The following is a 10,401-nucleotide window of genomic DNA, read 5'->3' as shown; positions in this document are numbered from 1 at the left end:
TCTAACTACATTTGATTGGTGGTGTTTTCTTGAAGCATTGTGTTGAGGAGAATTCTGAGGTCACATTGTTTAATAACGGGAAAGAGAGGGGCACCTGAGTGCCTCAGTTGGTTACTCATCCCATTCTTGATTTCAGCTCAGGTCATGATCTCATGGTTCTTGATATTGAGCCCTGTGTTGGGCTCTGCACTGACAGTGGAGAGCCTGCTTGGGATTCTCTCTCTCCCTCTCTCTCTTCCCCTCCCTCACTCACACACACTCTCTTTTAAAATTACTAAATAAACTAAAACAAATGAACAAACAAACAAACAAAAAAAACAATGGGAAAGAGAGCCTTGACCAATTCATGATGTTTGCATGTGAGAAGGTAGTGAGACATGCTGGCTATGCATTTGCCATCATTGTGTGATTACATTTCCCACTAGCAAAGCAAATTTCACATGGTAGTAATTAGCAGATAAATGTGTTACCTATAATTCCTCTAAATTTGTCGGCGGAAATATCCCAAGATGTATATTACTTCACTGCTTTTCATTACATACCACTGGGAACCTCAGTATGCACAGAAGCTGATATAAACTCATAGGAACCAAACCAAATGAAAATTCCAACCTCATCACCTCCCACCAAAAAACACCCAAACCCACACTGCAAATAAGAATTATTTATGTGAATTAAACATATCTACATAACCCAGTTTACAAATATATTAACTGTTTTTTTAATCTTATCCCATAGCTAGGGAATTGTATGCATGTATGTATGTATGTGTGTATCAGATTTTATTTATTTATTTATTTATTTATTTATTTATTTATTTATTTATTCAACTAACTGAAAGAACCCATTAAGAGTTGCAAACTTTACAGGTTCTCTGTGTGACACTTTGAATGATTCAGCAATTGCAGCCTACATGCAGCAGTTGAAATGTGTGTCTATATCCTGAAGGGTTGTGGTCCCTCAAAATGAAACACTTATTCCAAGTTTGCTTGAGGCAACTGATTGTTCTGAGTAGGCATCTGCTGCCTTTGCCTGACCTCTCTACATTTGGTAACAGACCATCCATCTCTTCCTTCATCCTCAGAGCATCAAGTTCTGGTAGAACTGACTCTACTTCCTCACCCTGGCATCATGTTCCCCTGACCAATGAATGATGCAAGGAGGTACATGCTATGAAGTCAGACAAGGTAAGCCCTACCTGTGACTTTGGCTGGAGCTACAAGATAAATGCCCTCACTATCTTTGGGTTGCTAGGCTGGTAGAATACACACCCAATAGCTGCAGGTGGACATAGTCCCTGAAAATAAATCTAGCTCCAAAGCAAGTATCGGTGAATGGAGAAAGAGGGATTCAAGGCTTTGAGTCTATACACAGAGTTGTGCATCCATAACCACAATCAATTTTAGAACATTTTTATTACCTAGAAAATAGCACACTCCTGTTAGCCATCATCCTCAAACTCTCCAAGTACTACCTCCAGTCTAGGCAACCACTAATGTACTTTTTCTCTCCAGATTTGCCTGTTCTAGACATTACTTATAAATGGAATAATAAAATATGTGGTCCTTAGTTCCCTTTTTAAAAATTTTTCATAGTTCCTTTTACTTCTTCTTACAGTCCTCATTAAAACTAAAATTTTAAAACATGTGTTATCATTTGTTTAATGTTTGTCTCTTCCATTATACCATACATTTCCATCAGAGCACAGACTCCGTGTGTTTAATTCATATTGTACTCCCAATACCAGTGCCTACCCCAATACCTGTGCACTGCAGAATAGACACTTAATAATATTTACTCAATAAATGGATGAATGGATAATAAAGGGATGGCTGAATGAATAAATCAGATATCCACCCTGCTGTCACCACCAAGATTGATCCAGAAATACCAGTCTACTTAGTACAGTGAAAGAGGCTGATCTGGTTAACTTCAAAACCAGTTCCTCATGTTGGGCAGAAAGAGAAATAAATATCTATTTAACAAGACAGAGTGTGGTTACACATACAGATGTGTAATATTTGTAAATGAGAAGTGAATTGTTTGTGTATAGGGGTAGAGAAGCGAGAGACTCAGTAAGCTGGAGCTGAGTTAAAGTAAATTATTTACTGCACTAAGCCACAATATGGCCACAGCCAACTGGTTACAACTGCTGTTCCTTTTTCTTAAAGGCCTCAGTCTCTGTAAATATACTCTGAGTAATAGGAAAGAAAGCATTCTGTTGCTCAGAATTTGCTCATGGCATCCTCAATTGTTTAAGGCCTTATTCCGTGAGTATTTAAGTCTGGTTGTTTTCTTCCTGTGCCTGTAACCACACAGGGAGAGAATGGGATGGGAGAGAAGTCAGAGATGCCTGCTCTGTTCCTTGGACAAGCAGATCTTAGAGTGGGAAGCACACTCCCTTCTTAGATGGCTTCTACACTTTGAGGCTTGGCAAAGCAGTTGCTGAAAACACTGAACAAAATAAACTACAGAATAGAGAAGGAATGCAGAAAAAGTCATGAAAAACAAATTGGTGATTCATAGAGATTGCAGTCTAATGGCTACAAGATTTTCCCGTCTTTGATTTAGAATTTTTCAAGAAATCAGTTGTAGTAGAGTCTCCCTTGATGGTTGGATACGAGAGGGGATTTTCTAGAAATAATGAGTTTTTGTTTAGGGTATTTAGTTTATTTTTAATAAAGCCAATATTGTTTTTATTCCCTTCTCCACAAGAAATAAAATCTCTAAGTAATCCCAGATCCTGCATGCCAGCAGCATAAAGAATACACACACAGAGATCATTTCAGAGATGGGATCATTTCTTTGTGTGTGAGTTGTGAGCACTTCAACAATTATATAAAGAGTTATAAGTGGCAGATGTGGCAGGTGTGTGTGTGTGTGGGGTGCACACACGCACATGTGCACCCATGTGTTTTGCCCCTTCTCTTATGCTGAGCAAATCCTTGATTAAAAATGTAGTGAGATTGATTTCTTGAATTATGATCTATTATGATGGTCCACAAGGTTATAATTGATATTTTAAAAAAGATTTAAGATTCAAATAAATAAGTAACCAGGATAATTTTTGATATTTAATAGTGGGATATTTAATAATATATTTTTTGGAGTATGTACTCCAAAGGTTAAATGCCCAGCCTAGCTTTGCCCAGTGAAGGGTTATTCACATGCTTACCTGGTGTAATAAATAGGAGGAGCCCTGTAGAGTTTTCTTCCTTGACCTTGCCCCCAACCAAATATCTCACACTTTTCTGTAGGTCTTGCTGTTAAATTCATCATTCGTTCCTCATTTCTTTCAGATAATTCAGAACCTTATAAATTCTTCTAATGGTAAAAATCACCTGGGACGCTTGTTAAAATCACAGATTCCAGGTCCCACCCATGGAAACAGACTTTTCAGACAAATCTCTCTTTTTAATAAGTATCCTAGGTGATTTTATGATCAGAAGAATTTAGGAATATAAGGTTAATAATAGTTTTCCAGTTTCATTTTAGGATAATAAAGTACTTTCATGAAACCCTTTCATGAGATTATCATCATGAATTTGTGACAAAAAATATTATTCCTGTTTTACGTAAAAGGAAACTAAACTTTTAAAAGGTAAAGTACCCTGATTAAGGTGATTCAGGGCTGGAACTTGGCTCCAGGCCGTGTGGCTTCTAGTCCAGGCTTTCCCCACCAAGCCCCACTGCCTTTCAGGGGCTTATGATAATGATGGTGATGTTGGTATCCAGCAAGTCTTGTTTGAGCAAAGAAAGGAGAGGAGGGAATTATGACAGAGGCTCTGAGAGCACCTGAAGAGCCTTGAAGGAAGAGAAATCCTTTAATAGTTGAAGATGAGAGAAGAGAGTAGATGAACAGTCATGGAAATGTGAATGTCAATCTATTGTTGGTTAATGAGATGGTGTTGAAAATAGTGGGACCCTAAGAGTTTTGTAAAGTCTCCTCTACAGAACACTTCTTCCTCAAGATACTCCATGAAACGGGGGTTCTTGATTCAAATAAATTTGGAAAATGTAGTGAACTTTACTCTAGCGAATAGATTCCGAAAGTACATCAACATATTAAAGGTCTGAGAAGTCCAGCAGGAAAACAAAAATTAAAACTTTAAGCCTGCAATATCACAAACTTATTTGACCATGGAACCCTTTCCCCTTCTTTCTATAAAATATACATAAACATCTGACTGAGCCCACTTTGGGAAATGCTGGCCTAAGGCATAGATTTGGAGTTGGGAATATATAACTGGGGGTAATTGTAGTATTAACACCCCCAGAGATTGTTGTTGTTTTTTCTAGTGTGTGTTTTCTCATTCTGGAGAGAAACACTACCACACATAAAATAAGTAACAGAATATTTATTGCTCTGAAGTTTGTTGATACTTTCGTATTGCTAACACAAAGCAAATGTATGGCAAGAGAATCAATCAGGAGCTGAGCTAAGCTTTGTGATGGAAAAACATGGTCTCTTTGGACCCCCTGCCTCTCTCCAGGCACCTGGATTGGAAGCCCAGTTTATCTTCCTTTCTGCCCTCACCAATTTGCCTCTTTGGGAATGAGAGAGTCTAATGATATCTCCTCATGGACATGCTTCCTGCACTTTGTGTTTAACTGTATTGATTCAGAGGAATTCTGCATTCCAGAGGCCTCTTGGGCTCCAGAACTGCCTAAGCAAGATCTGGGTGGCCTCTGGTCAGAGAGAATAGCAGCAGGAGCATAACTACTCAGGCTTGCCAGCTGCATCAGTCTTCCCAATATGAACACCACTCTGGCAAGAATGGAAATGCTATTGACTTGTGGTTGTAAGTTCCATATGTCAGAGCCCGATGGCACCCAGAGATGCCTTCTTAGCTTAAATGGGTAGTCAGGTAGAGATGGACATGGTGTGTAACAGTTCAGATAATTGGGATGGGGCTCACAAAAAGAGTGGAGGGTTAGGGAAGAAAGATCTTCCTTCTTCATTTTTTTTTAAACTTAGCCTTTATACAGGGAGAGAACCTATTTCTTTGCTTGTGTTTATATGCTTTGGAGATGATTGATTTCTCAAAACTGTGAACTCTACTGTTATTATTCAAGTGGGCCCTGACCTTGACCTGTCAAAGGTCTGACACAGCAAAAATGGCAGTGGGAAGAGGGTAGAGTGAAGAAGTTTTGTTTAGAAGGGTAGTGTTTATATGCATAGAATTTTATGCATTCTCAAGTGATGGTTGATTACCATCTCAATGTCCCAGTTGTTTGTTGATGAATGTTTAATGACCAGTTCTCCAAAAAATAATAAAATGTGTGTATATGGGTATATATGTATACACACACACATACATTACTGATAAAAAGGATGTGTAGCATAAAATTTGTAAATAATAATAAAATATACAATATTCTTCATTGTAAATTTCATAAAGCCAATTGATTCTCACAGGATTATTCTATACCTTTCATCAAACTCTTTTATCCATAGCCAACTGCAACTGACAAGTACATTTCCAACGTGAATGTTTGTTGATATTTTTATCTATGTTAACACGTAAGATAAAATTGCAACAATGAAGATATATGTCTAAGATTGCCAGATTTGACAAATAAAAATACAGAAGGCTCAGTTAAATTTAAGTTTCAGATAAGCAAAAAATAGTATAAGTATGTTCTGAACAATAGTTGAGACATACTTAGGCTACAAATATTTGTGTCAGTTTAAATTTAAATTTGACTAGGCTGCCTGGCTGGCTTAGATGGAAAAGCATGCAACTCTTGACCTCAGGGTTGTGAGTCTGAGCCCCATGTTGGGTATAGGGATTACAAAAATAAATAAATTAACTTAACTAGACATCCTGTATTTTACCTAGCATTAAAGAACTTCACTGGTTCTTCAATAACACAAGTGACTTCTTTACTGAATCACAAACTAGGTTCTGAATACTAGAAAACTATTGCCTCGATTTTTTATGCTACTCATCATGTAATGACTGAAACGTAATACAGTTTTACTTTTATCATCATTAATGACATTTTTGTCATCACTCTCTTCAGTAGAAAATCAACAAAACAATAGGCCAAACACTGATTTGTAGCGTTAGCCAATTTCCTTAATGTCCAAACTCCTACCATAGCCAATTTCAACCAACCAACTTGACATCACTGGGTGAGGACTGGAAAGAGATGCACAGGAACACACACTATGGCATTTCCATCATACTAGTACAATAGACACAACCTCAGAAACATAGCTAAGGCAACACATTAAAATAGTTAGGAAGTGATGAGTTTTTAGTATTTATTACCTTTGTTTTCTAATATAATTTATGTAGTGGTAAGTTATTAAAGCTTTGTTTAAACTGGCCCACAGAAGTCCTCACAGTATAACAATTGGCTCTTAAACAAGCTGTAAAACCACTGCAGTGTACTAAACCTGTCCAAATCACCCTATACCCAGCCTGTTTTATTAATTAACAAGACCTGCTTGGTTCCTAGAGATGTTTGAGTTTGTGACCTTTGTTAAGTTGTTGAGATTTTAAAGACAAAAAAAAAAAAATGATACATCCCTTCTCTAGGGAACTTTTAACTGTTCAAGGGAGGACTTAACATTTATTGAGCATCTTCTCTATTTGAGACACTGCTCTAGAGCTACCACAAATTTAAGATTACAACCTTATAGGATACCATGCTATATAAAAGCTAGAAAGGTAGACGGGGCATGCACTCTAGACATAAAAATGTCACTAACATTGTAAGGTAGAAAGTTAAAAGATAAAGTCAATTTGCTTTTTCACCAACAGTACATAAGTATTCCTTTTTCCCACATCCTTGCCGACACCTGTTGTTTCTTCTGTTGTTGATTTTAGCCATTCTGACAGGAATAAGGTGATATCTTATTGTAGTTTTGACTTCTGTTTCCCTGATGATAAGTGATGATGAGCATCTTTTCATGGACCTGTTGGCCATCTGGATGTCTTCTTTGGAGAAATGTCTGTTCATGTCTTCTGCCCATTTTTTAATTGGATTATTTGGTTTTTGGGTGTTGAGTTGTGTAAGTTCTTTATATATTTTGGATACTAACCCTTTATCAGATATATCATTTGCAAATATCTTCTCCCATTCTGTAGGTTGCCTTTTAGTTTTGTTGATTGTTTCCTTTGCTGTGAGAGGCTTTTTTTTATTTTGATGTAGTCCCAATAGTTTATTTTTGCTTTTGTTTCCCTTGCCTCAGAACACATACCTAGAAAGAAGTTGCTATGGCTGATGTCAAAGAAGTTACTGCCTGTTTTCTCTTCCAGTCTTTTTATGGTTTCAGGTCTCACATTGAGAATTTTTAATTTATTTTTGTCTATGGTGTAAGAAAGTGGTTCAGTTTCTTTCTCTTGCATGTTGCTGTCCAGTTTTCCCAATGCCATTTGTTGAAGAGACATTCTTTTTCCCATTGGATATTCTTTACTGCTTTGTTGAAGATTAATTGACCATATAATTGTGGATTTATTTCTGGATTTTCTATTCTGCTCCATTGATCTATGTGTCTGTTTTTGTGCCAGTACCATACTGTTTTGATCACTACAACTTTGTAATATAATTTGAAATCCAGAATTGTGATGCCTCAAACTTTGCTTTTCTTTTTCAAGATTGCTTTGGATATTCAGGGTCTTTATGGTTCTATACAAATTTTAGCATTCCTTGTCCTAGTTCAGTGAAAACTGTTGCTGGTATTTTGATAAGGATTGCATTAACTGTGTAGATTGTTTTGGGTAGTATAGACATTTTAATAATGTTTGTTCTTCTGATTTATGAGCATGGAATGTATTTCCATTTCTTTAAGTTTTTATTCAAATTCCAGTTAGTTAACATAAGGTGTAGTGTTAGTTTCAGGTATACAATATAGTGATTCAACACTTCCATACATCATCCTGGGCTCATCACAGCAGGTGTACTCTTTAATCCCCATCACCTGTTTAATCCATCCCCAACTCATCTCTCTTCTGGTAACTGTCAGTTTGTTCTCTATAGTTAAGAGTCTCTTTCTTGGTTTGCCTCTCTCTCATTTTTTTCTTTGCTCATTTGTTTTGTTTCTTAAATTCCACACATGAGTGAAATTATATGGTATTTGTCTTTCTCTGACTGACTTACTTTGCTTAGCATAATACTCTCTAGCTTTATCCATGTTGTTGCAAATGGCAAGATTTCATTCCTTTTTATGGCTGAGTAATATTCCATTCCATACATACATACATACATACATATATACACACACAATTGTATATTGTATATATACCTCCATGATGTTTTGTCTTTTGATTTCTTTGTGTCATCTTCAGTTTCTTTCATCAGTGTTTTAGTTTTCAGAGTATAAGTCTTTCACCTCTTTGGTTAGGTTTATTCTTAGGTATCTTATTATTTTGGATGCAATTATAAATGGGATTGTTTTCTTAATTTCTCTTTCTTCTGCTTCATTATTGGTGGGAATGCAAACTGGTACAGAGATGGTGAACAACAGTACAAAGGTTCTTCAAAAAGTTAAAAATAGAACCTACCCTGTGATCCAGTAGTCACACTACTAAGTATTTACCCAAAGAATTCAAGAACATTAATTCAAAGGGATACATGCACCCCTGTGTTTATAGAAACACCATTTACAATAACCACAATATGGAAACAGCCCAAGTGTCCATCAGTTAATGAATAGATAAAGAAGTTGTGGTACATATATAATGGAATATCACTCAGCCATAAAGAATGAAATCTTGCCATTTGCAACAACATGGATGGAGCTAGAGAGTATTATGCTAAGAAAAATAAGTCAGTCAGAGAAAGACAAATGCCATATAATTTCAGTCATGTGTGGAATTTAAGAAACAAAACAAACAAGCAAAGGGGAAAAAAAATAAGAGAGAGCAAAATCAAGAAACAGACCCTCAATTATAGAGAACTGATGGTTACCAGAGGGGAGGAGGGGGGTTGGGGGCTGGGTGAAATAGGTGATGGGAATTAAGGGAGCACTTGTGATGAGCCCAGAGTGATGTATGAAAGCATTAAATCACTACATTGTACTCCTGATACTAAGATAACGCTGTATGTTAAATAATTGGAACTAAAAACTTAAAAAAATAATAGAGGCTTACTTTTTAAAAACTGATGAAATCAAAATTCCTAGCATAGTTATAATATCATTGATTATCTATACTCATAATTAAGGATTGGAAGGGATTTGTGTAATTGTTCCTTTAGGACAATGGTCTTAAGGAGTGATGCATTTTCTTGTATATTTTTCTTTGAAGTTTTGTGAAGAGTTTTTGGACAATAAGTACTAAAGTCTTCAATTCAGACAACAAAGACATTAAAGTAATTTAAGGGGCATTTCTCTGTGCTGGGACAGCTTTGAGGGAGCACATGGAGTATAAGTTAGGCCTTAAAGAATGGGAAGGATTTAGAGAAGTACAGAACGCATTCCAAGCAGGACAAATGGCATAAGGGTTAGAGACAGGTATTTCAAAGGAACAATAAATAAAATAGTCTGTCTGGAAAAGGTTCAGATGTATTCATGTATGTGTCAGCTGTATAAAACCAGGCCCTAGAAAGCCTGCTTTTGGCATGAAATCAAATTCAAATAAGTAATAGTTGGAAAAATTGAAACTAATTTAAAGCTTTACTACAGTTGTTTAAGGGAACACTAAGGCTGGAGGACTTCTGCTCCTCCTCACCAATCTTTCTCTCCTCTTAGGTTCTCATTTCTTCTGGCAAATTATTCTCTCCCTGTTTCAGCCCTTCTCTACTTCATTAATTACCTCAGTCTTCCCATTAAGTTTCAGGACAGAGTCGAGTGGCAACCAGAATTTTCCTTAGTAGGCTGGGGAGAGAAATGGGCTGGATACTAATGCAGATATCTTTTGTTTGGTACACCTGGTAATAATAGTCACACCCACACATAACAGTTCTGTCAATAAGCAGTTTCTCTACACTTCCTTTCCTTTCCAACTCTGTAATATTAAATTATGTTCATTTCTTCATTTTTTGGTGTGTTCTCCCTTGCATGAGGTCTTATACTTGCTACCAACCTGCATATAATATGCAATTCCTCTATCTTTTACCTACCCAATTAGTGTTAATCCTGAAGGATTAATTTTAGAAGTGACTTCACCCAGAAGTCTTCTCTGATCACATGAGCTGGATTAGTTGCCTCTCCCCTTTAAACCCATAGTACCAGATACTACCTCCTAGTACCTTACCTGGTACCTGGTACCTGGTACTCCTGGTACTTTAGCACTTATTACATTATCTTATCATTGCCTATTTTACCTGTTCTGTCTCTACTGGACTGTGGAAGATTTGAGGACAAGCCCTAAGTCTTATTTGGGGCATGTGTGTTTGTAATTATATATATTTATATTTATATAGGCATATATAACAATATATTTACGT

This window comes from Panthera pardus, unplaced genomic scaffold (genome assembly GCF_024362965.1).
Source record: "Panthera pardus isolate Hobbes unplaced genomic scaffold, ASM2436296v1 HiC_scaffold_2, whole genome shotgun sequence".
Taxonomy (NCBI): domain Eukaryota; kingdom Metazoa; phylum Chordata; class Mammalia; order Carnivora; family Felidae; genus Panthera; species Panthera pardus.
The sequence above is the reverse complement of the archived record's forward strand: the minus strand, read 5'-3'. Positions refer to the sequence as shown.